The sequence below is a fragment of the Cupressus sempervirens genome, chromosome 3 (genome assembly GCF_028749045.1).
Source record: "Cupressus sempervirens isolate cs-2001-9-10 chromosome 3, ASM2874904v1, whole genome shotgun sequence".
NCBI lineage: Eukaryota > Viridiplantae > Streptophyta > Pinopsida > Cupressales > Cupressaceae > Cupressus > Cupressus sempervirens.
The window spans coordinates 236044593-236057291 of NC_143120.1; the positions used below are offsets into that span (position 1 = coordinate 236044593).

General features: G+C 33.4%; 1 pseudogene; it reads right to left on the reverse strand.

Annotated features, from left to right (window-relative positions):
- Positions 1-10309: 10309 nt before the first annotated feature.
- Positions 10310-11626, reverse strand: LOC149565729 (uncharacterized; annotated as a pseudogene).
- Positions 11627-12699: the final 1073 nt, after the last annotated feature.

Here is a 12699-nt window from a genome sequence, read left to right on the forward strand (position 1 = left end):
GAGCTGCACGACGAGCCTTACATTGAGGTACACGAGGAGCCCCACCAGAAGCTGTAGCACGAGCCCCACCACAAGCTGCACGAGGAGCCATATCGGGAACTGCATTAGGTGCTGCAACAGGAATCGCATCAACCTGTGCCGTAGTAGGAGCCGTAGTAGGAACTACATTAGGTGTCGCACTAGAAGCCGCATCAAGCATATCATGTGAAGCCATATCTGTAAAAATGTATGAAGAGCTAAATTGCCTGTTGTACATACTTTTTTATTTTTAACATTAAAAATTATACACATGTAATTAAACATACATCACACATCATGGACCTAGATAATCTATAACACATCCAGACCTAGATTAATTTGCATATAAGTATAAGATAACTTTAAAGTTGAGAGTTTGGTTATGGTTAGAGTTAATTTGTTATTCTAAGATTTTATTATATTTTGGGGGGTATTATTAGAGAATTCAATTAAAGGGTACCTAATAAATTATTTATATTACTCTTAAATGATAATGTTTTGAGGTTTGAAATTCTTGATTGATATTATTAGCAAAGTGAGTCACTGGACTCATAGGTGGCTCTCATCTGCTGGGAGGGTTACCCTGCTCAAGACTGTGATTCAGGCTCTTCCTATTTATACGTGTTTAGTGCAAACACCTCCTGTGGGAGTTTTGAAAGATTTTGATGCTTTGTCATGACAATTCCTTTGGTCTGGCAATCTCCAATCCTCTAAATGGAGCTTAGTCAACTGGGACACGGTTTGTTTGCCTAAGTTTGCTGGGGGTCTAGGCCTTAAATGTATGGCTCTCGGTGTCAAAGCTCTTGCTGCAAAGTTATACTGGAGATGGTGCAAGAATCAAGATCGGGATTGGGCCAAGATTCTGACCCATAATTATTTCTCAGGAGTGGAGGTCCAAGATATTCGTAGACTTAAGCTTGATGGTAAGGGGTCCTTTATTTAGGACACCCTTAAAAGGGGTGCTCCTCTTATCAAGGATGGCCTTTTCTGGATCTGTAATGAGGGGTCAAGTGTGTTATTCTGCCAGAACTCTTGGGATGGCCACCTTCCTATTCTCTCCAATTTTTCCCACCTTTTGCCTCTGTTTCAAGTTTTTTCTTCTGCAAGTTGGACCACAATAGCTCACTTCAAGACTGTTCGGAGGTGTGGATTGATGGAGGTGACTAGTTCGAAGGATCCATAGATTTGGCCCACAGGGGGTTCCTTAGAGATTCAGGCTGAACTGACACATCTTCTCTCTACTAGGCTTTGTAGCTCTTCTAAAGACAAAGACATCTTGGCTTGGGGTCGTTTCCCAAAAGGTAAGTTCAGTGTGGCCCAGGGATATGCTCAACTGGATAGCCAATGTAATGTAGTTCAGGTGGTTCCCTGGTGGAGGAAGGTCTGGAATAAATTTTCTTGGCCGAAATGTAATTTTTTTCTATGGTTGGTTGCACAAAATAAGTGTCTTACTTGGGATAATCTCCAGCGAAGAGGGTTTCAGGGACCCTCTTTCTGTCCCCTATGTATGTTGGATGGGGAAGATGTTTCTCATGTTTTCTTCTTATGTCCTCTCTCTAGAGAGATCTGGCATAAGTGGTGGAGGCATGGTGCCATAGCTATATTCATGCTGAATCTCTTATTGAATTTTGGGATAGCCTTGGCAGACCCCCTATGAAAACTTAATTCCTTCAGGTGGCCTAGGTTATTGGACCTTCTTTCATTTTGTGGAATCTTTGGTTGGAGCGTAACCATCAGATCTTTTATAATTCTAGCTTGGGAGCCACTAAACTATGGTAGTTGATCCTAACCAGGCTTTAAGAGACTATCTCTGCTAAATGTGATATGTCAGAGCCGGTGGATCCTGGTGATTCTCGTATTGTCAGGAATTTAGGATTAGTGGATAAAGGATTTGGAACTAGTAGCAGTAAGAGATCTTAGCCATGAAAGAGGAAGGTTTGAAGTGTGGGGAGATGGAGTCTTCCTCCTGATGCAGTCCTAAAGATTAACACTGATGGCTCCTTCTGTGGGAATCCTGGACTGGCTAGAGTGGGGGGGATTGGGAGAGATGCATATGGCAATGTTATTTTCATATTCTCTATTCACAAAGGAGTTCAATCCAATAACGTGATGGAGGCTTTGGCCATTAAGGTGGCTATGGAGCGGGCTTGTTCTCTTGGTTGGAGGAGAATGGTGTGTGAGTCTGACTCTCAGATTGTTGTGGATATGATAAATAACCAGAGAGTGGATGAATCTAGCTAGCAAATTACCTCTATTTTTAGAGAGATTCTCCACTTGAGTAGCTTTGTGGATGGGATCTCTTTCTGTCATATTCCTAGGGAATGGAATGGAATGGCTGATGTTTTGGCAAAATGGGCATCAGAGAAAGGTGTTGGTTGGGATATTTCTATTAAGAATGATCTTCCTGTTGATCTTGCTAGGACTTTCAAGCAATTAGTGGAAAAGGACATAAAGTAATTGGTTTTGGGTTGGTGTTTTGGTTGGTTGGGCTTGAGGCCTTCTGTAATCTGGTTTTATTTGAATAAATTTTTACCCCTTTAAAAAAAAAAATAAGAAAGACAATGTTTCAAGGTTTAGGTTTCAAAATGGGTTACATATATATCATTTAAAACAAGGGTCATACTTCATGTATGTACATGTGTTTGAATGTATGTGCATGTATCTCAAATGTAATTTTTAACAATTTAGGATTAGGGTCAACTTGTTTTAATTTTATGTAAGTTAGGCTTCAATTAGGTTTTCAAATAGGGTTTTGGTGTAATTAGATTCAATTTTAGGGTAAGATTTAAGACCTTATGACACTGTCAGGGTTTACATGAACTTACATAATTTCTAGCATTAAATTTAGGGGTTAATATTAAAGTCCATGGTTAAGAATTTAGGATAAGGGAACTTAGCATATGAAGTTTATGATTTGGTTCAAGATTATGATTTAGGGTATTTATTATCATTTATAATATTGGGTTTAGAAATTAAATTTTAAGGTCAAGGTTAGGGTTAGGGTTTGGATAATGGTTAGGGTTAGGGTTTGGTTAGGTTAGGGTTAGGGTTTGGATGTACATGTATGTTATATTCATACAGGTAGAAATGAAAACTAATCTACATTCTTATATATGTATAATTTAGGATCTCCCCTTCAAACATGTCATTGAATTATATAGTTAATTATATATTTCTAATTATTAAGACATTAAAAATAATAACATATGTACATTTAAACATGAATATTGAAAACATATGTATGTACATCTATATCTACCACATGAACATATTTACATGTACATTTATGAAATAAAATATACATTTTAATCTACATTCTTATGTATAATTTAGGATCTCCCCTTAAGACGTGTTATTAAATATAGTTAATTACACTTAGTTATAAGATAAATTAAGATCAATAGTTAACATATACACAAATTATACATATAAAAATGTGAATTTATTAAAAATATGTACATACATCTACTTTTAACCATGAACAAATATACATGTACATCTATGTTCAAAATAAAAAATTATACATTTTAATCTATATTTTTACATGTACAATTCAGGATCTAGACCCTTAAGATATGTCATTTAATTAAACTTCTAAGATTAAGACATTAAAGTGAATTTGACATATTTACATTTAACATTAACACACACACACACACACACACACACACACACACACACACACATATTTGTTTTCTAAAATTTTGTAATGTTTTTCTAATTTTTAAAAAAATATTTTTTGTAATGTTTTTCTAAATTTATTTTCAAAATATTTGAAAACTATAAATTTTCTAATATTTTTCTAATATTTTTTAAAATTTGTTTTCTAAAATTTATATAATTATAAATTTTCTAAAGTTTTTTCGATTTTTTTCTAAATTTATTTTTTAAAATTTATATTAAATTATAAATTTTCTAATGTTTTTGTAATGTTTTTTCTAAGTTTATTTTCTAAATTTTATATTATATTCTAAATTTTCTAATGTTTTTGCAAATTTTTTTTAAAGATTGTTTTCTAAATTTTATATTAAATTATACATTTTCTAATGTTTTTTAAAATTTATTTTTAAATATTTTTAAAAAAATTTATATTAAATTATAAATTCTCTAATATTTTTGTAATTTTTTTTCTAAATTTGTTTTCTAAATTTTGTAATGTTTTTACAATTTTTTTTAAAAAAATTCTAATTTTTTTTTATGTTTTTTCTAAATTTTCAAAATTTTCAAAATATTTTTAAAAAATTTTCTAATTTTTAACTATTTGTTTTCTGAATTTTATATTAAATTATAAATTTTCTAATGTTTTTGTAATTTTTTTTTATAAATTTTTTATAAATTTTATATTAAATTATAAATTCTCTAATGTTTTCGTAATGTTTTTTCTAAATTTTTTTCTAATGTTTTTCCTAAATTTTATATTATATATTTTTTACTATGTTTTCTAATGTTTTCTAATGTTTTCTATATAATATTTTTCTGTTTTCTAAATTAATATAAATAAACAATAAAAATATTAAATTAACATTTAGATATGTTTTATAAACTATTAAAAACATAAATAACATTCAAATATGTTTTCAAAACTATTAAAAACGTAAATAACATTCAAATATGTTTTAAAAACACAAAAAAAATGCATTGAAAACATTAAAATCTATTTTGATAATATAAAAAAAACTTCAAAAACGTTGAAAACATTAAATTAATATTATTTTGACATACCCGATAATGAAAATAAGAACGAAAATGAGAGGATGACGTGGACAGAAGTTTCTCAAGCCACACGTTCGCTCAAATGCCCAATCAACAGTGCTCGCCGTAAAAATGAATTTTGGAAAGTGGAAAAGATGTTTTAAGGTGCCGAAAATTTGGTCAGTACATGTTCGCGCGAACATGTCTCGAGTGTTTGCACGAACGTATGAAAAATTGAGATGCGAAAATTTGCCATTTTTTTCAAGTTTCTTCATCCCACTAAAGTGGAACCCATTATTGTGGGTTCACCCCCTAATAAGAGAAGAACATATAATTGGGACGATTAGGAGGAGTACTGAGAATAGAAGGCCAAAATTAGAAGTTAAGAGCAACACAATGTCAAGGCCTATAAGGATGATAAAGACTATGAATGATTGTCTTAATCTCACCATCATAAGGAAATTTAATAAATTGATGATTAGGAGAAGAAATAGCTTGTTTGCAAGTCAACCAAGGCAAACCAAGCTTTACTTGGAACTAATCGAAAGTAGGAACGAAAACCAAGATAGTATCCTCCACTTTGCCATAGAGTTCGATAGGAAAAGAGATGGAACCTTGCAAAGGATACAAGAAGCCATTACATGTTTGAATCCAAGTGTCAACTAAAACATAGAAATTGTGATATTTTTTCTTATTATAGAGATGTTCCTCGGTGATGACATTAACCATAGAAGTAGGATCAACAAGACACCCATAAGAAGAATGTTTAGCAATTGAGTAGTAATATAGAGAGGGCCATTTGGAGCCTTGAACTTATCAATATCAATGAATGATATAGTAAGGCCTCTAAAATGCTTATGATTCAATTTAGGTTTAGGTTGATAATTAGGTATAGAGGGAATTATTCCTTATGTGGAAGTGGAGGTTGAGCTACATGTTCCATTACATTAACAGTATTAGCATTCTCTTGTTGTAAGGTATCATAAGCAACATTTACTTCAAGAAGAGAAGAAGAAGAAGGATGTTGAATGATAGTATTAATAGTATGTTGAGGTAAAGAATTAGTGTCAATTTGAAGATTTTTACTAGGAGGTGCCACAAATTTGTTACCATTATCTTTAGCCTCAACAAATAAGGCATTAGTATCAATCAAACCACAAATCTCATGTTTCAAAGAATAATAGGCCTTAGCATCATGTCTAGGATGGAGATGAAATTGACAAAAATCTTGCGGATTAAAGCACAAACTTGAAAAGTTGAAGGAAGAAGTAGTTTAATAGGAGGAAGTATAATCATATTAGCATGTGAACCAACCTAGTCATAATAGAATGTAAAGATTCATAAAGAGGAGCAAACTTATGATTAATTCAAAAAATAAAGGAAGAAGTAGTAGCACTTCAAGATGCAACAACTATTTGATCATCTAGTGTACTTGTTTCTTTGTTAATCTCGACGTAGTTGTTTCGTTTATGAAATTTTCTAGGAATAGGTGAAACATCACTCTTATCAATAGGTACATGAGCCATTAGAGTGGTGTTCTCAAATTGACTCATGTGTAATTGATAATGATGAAGGGCTACACAAAGTTGTGAAAAAGAGGTGAAATCAATATGAAAAATCTCAATCTCTAATGTATTTTTGTAAATTCACAATAAACATATATTTAATATCAATAGCACGCACATAATAAGAAATTTCAGCATGCAAATTCTAAAATCTACCAATAAAATTAGTCACTTTCTCTTTAGGACCTTGCTTACAATGCAATAAATTAGTCAAAGAAACAAAAGGACCAATATTATTTTGAAATTTTTGTATGAAGGCATTAGCAATTTTATGAAAATAATCAATAAAATAATGTGAAAAAGAGCAATAGCATTACATAGCTTTCTCATGGAAAGTGAAAGAGAAAAACTTAGCTAAAATCCTATGGTCATGAGCATAGTCACTACAATATAGAACTTGGAATATCTTAATATGTGTCATATGATCACCTTTACCATTATAAGTGTCAAGGTGAGGCATATCATCTTGTAAAGGAACAATGATATGGATAATGTCAAAAGACAAATGACTACCCATATCACGCATGTAGGAACATTAAACATAGATTGAGTAAAGGAAGCAAGTTGTTATTGCAAAGAAGACACCATCTAAGAAAGACTAAGGATAGTGGAATCTTTAGAAGGAAAAGATGAAATAGGCACATTCAAAACACTAGGAAGAGTGTAGGAATTAGATGAAATGGAAGAAACTACAAGTGGAAAACTTAGAATCACAATAGGAGGATTAGGATAAATGAAAGGAACACTATTATATGAAGTTTGTGAAGCCATCAATGAAGTAGGAAGAACACTCAGAGGAAAAGATGAGATAGGAAGAATACTAAGAGGATTAGACACCTGAATGAAAGTAGTCATAATAGGAGGCCTGTAAATGGAAATGTCAGAGATAGGTACAAAAACAAGCAAAGTAGTCTCGAGAGTAGAAATAGGTGGAGCCATACTTGCTTCAAAGGAAACTTGATTCAAGGGCTTAACATGAGTATGGACAAGCTGAGTTGGATTGCACAAAATATTAACACCATCTTCATCATTACAGATCACTTTTTTAAGAGCATTAAAAGCAAGAATATTCTCAATATTGTGATTTTCTTGTAAAAGCTAATCATGCATTTTGTCAATCTCAATAGTAAGCTTATCAAATTGTTCAGGAGGAATTCTCAAAGCCCCATCCTCATCATGAGATGAGTGGGAAGAGTCATTCTATATATTAGGTTTGTGAGAAACCATAGGGTCACTAAAGTTTCGAAGAAGAGGACAAGATGAATCTGTATAAAAAGGAGCCATGAGTCTATGATTTCTCCTTATGGGAATGCAATAAGTAGGACTAAAATTAGTAAAGCTCATACACAAAACAAGGAAAGAAGACACTTAGAAATATAACCTTATGATATGAACTCGAACCCAATATAATGTAAAGCAAGATATAAAGCATGCAAAGATAGATCATACGATTAAAGAGTTAACTTTGAATGAGAAATTTGACACCAAATCAGAAGTGGAAATGTCATAAGTCAAGTTCACCAATAAATGTGAGGGAGGAAATGTGAGTCAAGGATAAAACCATAAGTTCATCACATAACTTACGCATACATATGCATACAGAAGGAGAGAAGATATTGTAAATCAACCAAAATAGATAGAAAATGCAATCATTCAATAAATCCTTTGTCAAAGCTTTGAGAATTTTACCTCTCTTATCCACCAAATGCCCATGAGTCTTTGTTAGCTACTAAAATATTATTTGTAATGATCACAATTGAAATATTTCCCCCATTCAAATTATTTTTTACTAACAATTTTTTTCTTTGCAAAACAAAGAAAGATTTAAGCTACAATTTGAACTATACAATGGTGGTACCCCAATTAGTGGCCACTACTTAGATCTGCTCAACATAACATTAGCTGAATACAAGGCCCAGTGCTTGGTTGATTATTTATCATAGTATCCTTTTATTACCAATCATCAAGCTCATTCGTCCTCTACTATGAGCTTCTGTGAATAGGGATTCATCGTATCAAACTCAGCTAGATGTAATGAAAGTTGAAGGAAGATATAAACGTTTTGTTGTAAACCACTAAAAATGCATCTAGAGTTGGCTAGAAAACATAACAAGAGTGGTTTTAGGGTAGGCTTTGCTCATTACCCTTCTTTCCCAATTTCCCCCATTTGAAGACCATAAGGAAAATGGAAGATGAAGACATTTGCCTTCAACAATATTTACCAACTGTCAAGCTTCATGCAACATGTCATGTTTTCAATCCCTCTTTTTATTTTCCTATTAATTTTGTAAGGGAAAAGAAAAATACTACAAGTAATAAATTTCTCAATGAAGAAGAAAAATGAAAATTACATTTTAGTAAGAAATTTTGTTGAAGTATAGGTTAAGTTGAGGAAGCACTATACTTGGAAAGAAGACTATTATAACAAATATAACTGAAAACTTTAGTCCCTATCTTAACAACATTGATTGACAAGCATTGGAACCTCGTTGAAACCCCTGAGAAATTTGTAAGTGGAATCTTTTCGATCAAATCTTTTTCCTTTGTATCTTACAACATGACACTAGAAAATATTGATTGACCCTATAATAATGGTCAGAGATCATGAATTCTTCTCCTCACACCCACTAGCCAGCATACACAAGAACACTACTCCTCATTTGCAAAACTTTATTTAGCCTTCTCTAAAATACCAGTTAAGAAATTCATCCATAACTGGTTGCAGACCAAGGAAATGGGTGCATCCACAAGGTTTAGTGATGGTATCAAGGGATTGCATTGACACATTTTTAAAATACAATGCTTTTGATTTATTTAATTCACCTTGCTCAGAATCAATTCCCAACATCCTGCGGTGTCTTCCATGAACTCTACATCATGAATAATTGTTTTCCCCCATTAATGCCCAATCAATTCTATTATGTCTTGATCATTCGCTCATCTTAAACTTAGCTGACATTCAAATTATAAATTTTAGATATGGTCATGACCCTGCTTTACAACTTATAATGTATTATGTATTCTTCATCAATGTATATAGTAGTCAACATGTTGACCTCTTCATTTAAATTTCAGTTACTCAAGAGAGGCCAAACATTTTAGGAGAATGTTATTTATTTTCTAGTTCGGCATTTTTTCTTTCCTATTTCCACTGATGATAATCATTGATTTTTTCTCAAATTTCCAGTTTGTTGTATCTAAGAAATGGGGCTTGTGCTACAGTTTCAAAATTAGTTCCTTCAGTGACATTCTTTTATGCCACTCAAATTATGTTCCATCTTTAATCCTACAATTTGTTTCCAATACCTTAGTTGTCTTCAGATCATGGACGATCAACTGCCGGAGACCACCTCTAAGCTTTGCAGAATTAACTCATCTATCTCTATTAATGAGAAAACTTTAAGCTCGTGTCAGTTTACATGTTATTCAGCAAGAACTTTAACATCTATCCATAAGATGATTGATGCAAGTTTGCTTGTTATATTTAGCTAAGACAGTTGTAAGAGAGAAATGGTATTGACAATGGTGGGAAGACATTATTTATTGGAGAGGTCCATTGATGAGATTATATTTCAGCACTACAGTGATGACTGCACTTTGGAATTAAAAAAGAGTTTAATTTTCAAAAAAATTTATGAGGGCTAGTTGATTAAGATCATTTCAAGCAAAGATGTGGTGATGTCAACAACTATTCAACTTTTTCGATCCCTTTCTTTGTTTTTCTGAGTATTACTATATTATTCTATTATGGGCCCGGATCAGATATATAAAATGAAAAGCCTATAGTCCATCTAGTACTTCATTTTAAAGTTTTTATCACAAGTCAAGATATTAGTAAGAAAAATATCTTTAAAATAGATGAATTGAAGTGCATCATGATTAAAATTAACCTCAAAAGGGAACACTACATACATTTTTATAATAATTGTTTTTAAAGTTCCAGCAAAGAACTGTTCTACTTTCTTTTGAACACTACATACATTTTTATAATAATTGTTTTTAAAGTTCCAGCAAAGAATTGTTCTACTTCTCAGACCAGCAAATAATCTCAATGCTAAAATATGATAAACTTGAAAGAGAAGTAAATGAACTCAGTATTTTGTACTTTGCATAACCTATACACCAACAATTTCTGAGCCAATTATTTTTTCCAGTTTGCTGTAGATTATGAGCGCCTATTGAGGCGTCCTTTACACATTCAAGTTATTGACTGGTAACATGATAAGACTTGTTCCTATAACGGGGCTTATTGTTTGGCAAGAAATTACTAGTGCTGGCCCAATTAAACTGAATCCAAGCTCAAACGCAGTCAAAACTCCAAGGTAACAGCTCCCATAGCATAGCCCTGGAAGCCCGATGGTCTACTAATCTCCATCAACTTTATTGTTTCTCCTGTCTCACTTGAAGGTGAAAGCATGTAAAAACTCTGATGACGTCCATTGGGCTCTTCTTTGATCACAAAGATTGTTTTGCTAACCATAACAGAGAACATAACAGATTGTCACCAATCCTCTGTTGGAAGAGGCCCTACAATGTGCCGCTTATCTTGGGCATAGTCATATTCAATCAATCCCCTATCAAAGAAGAAATAAAAGCGCCCAAATGGAGCTACAAAGTGCAAACTGTGAAACCTATTCTCCACAGTTTTCCAGCTTCTGGCGTAGGCATCAAAAACCTCAAAAGTGGGAGAAGATCCAATTACAAAAAACTTACCGTCAGCAAAAGCGCCGCAGGATTCCGCCATGGGGGTGTTCATATCGGGTAGCTCCTGCCATTCGTCCTCCTCCACATTGTAAACAAAAGCACAACGCATGGACTCACGAGGCATGTGCCGGCTTCTGAACCATTTGCAAAACGAGGCTTGCGGGGCCTTCTGAACCATTTGAGCGTCCCTCCACCAACATAAATCAGTCCCCGCGCCAAATCCGCCGCAGAGGCAAATCCTGAACGGTCTTGCCAAATTGGCATTTCTGCACCCTTCTGCCATTTCAAGCAACCGAAATCGTAGAGCCACACGTCGCTACCCTTCATCAGAACCAGTTTTTGTTTCACGAAATGGCAGTGAAAGGTGCCCCATTCTTCTTCTTCTTCTTCCGGAATGGGCGGTAGACTTTTGCAGGAGCTCTTCTCCGGGTTGTATACCGCTACTCTGTTGCCAACGCCGTTAATTTCCTCAACAACACAGACGCGTTCCAGCTTTTGCAGACGCATCTGAGATTGTGGTGGGAGTTCAAGTCCACCCTCACCAGGCATTGCCGGCCAATATCATCTAACAGACCAGGAAACAGAGATTCCATTGCCGTTTCTGGAGTAAACCTTTACATAAATTAGAGCCATCATGTTCGATGATAAGTACATGAACAGAACACATTTGTCGTTTCGAACAAAAGGGACTGTTTGGCCGCGGGCATAGGAATGGAGAATAGATATGTAATATTGAAAATAGGAATGGCTATTCCAATAACAGCTATTTTTTGGAATGGGTATACGCTCATTTTAGAGGCAAAATGAGAATACTTATTCCTATTCCTTATTCTAAGGGTCCGTTTGGTTGCAAGCGTAGGAATTGAGAATTAGAATAGAAATTTTGAATGAGAATGGAGAATGAAGAATAGGAATGGAAAAATGCAATCCAATCTTGTTTATCCCTTGTTTGGTTATGCAAGCTTAAATTGGAATAGGGTTAACTTGCAATCGGTGCCATTTCAAAATATTTCTAAATATGCAATCGGCGCCATTGGAAAATCGTTGCAATATTTGAAAATATTGAAAACAAAGTTTCAGCGCTCACCCCAGGTCAAAGCGGATTTGAAAATTTAATCAAATTTGAGAAAGTTAAAATGAATGCAAGAATAGCAATTCCAATTACAGGTATTTTTTGGAATGGACAAAAGCTCATTTTGGGGCTAAAATGAGAATACGTATTCCTATTCCCTATTCCTATTCCATGCACCAAACAAAGAATACAAATCATATTCTAATTTCCTATTCCTATTTCGGTTGTATTCCAGCAACCAAACGGGCCCTAAGTGATGAACCAAACATAAAATAAAAATCGTATTCCAATTAGGAAGAAGAAGAGTAAGTTAAAGAGAAATAGAAGTTGAAATATCTATGTAAACTGATGGTTAACAATTAGAAATAACTATATTTTTATATTGTTTAGGTTTCCTCTTCTTTCCATTTTGTGATTGTGGAATATTGCATGGTGATAGGAAAAAATAGTTAGTTTGTGATCGTGGAATATTGCATGGTTATAAAGGAAAAAATGTTAATTTCTTGTTATGTGAAATAATATATATTAATTATATTATTGTTTTCTAATAAATTAGATTATTGTAAGCTTGTATTTCATATTTGTCAAAGACATATCTTTATCTTTAGTATCTTTTGTATTTGTGAAAGTGGAGATCCAATTCTATAT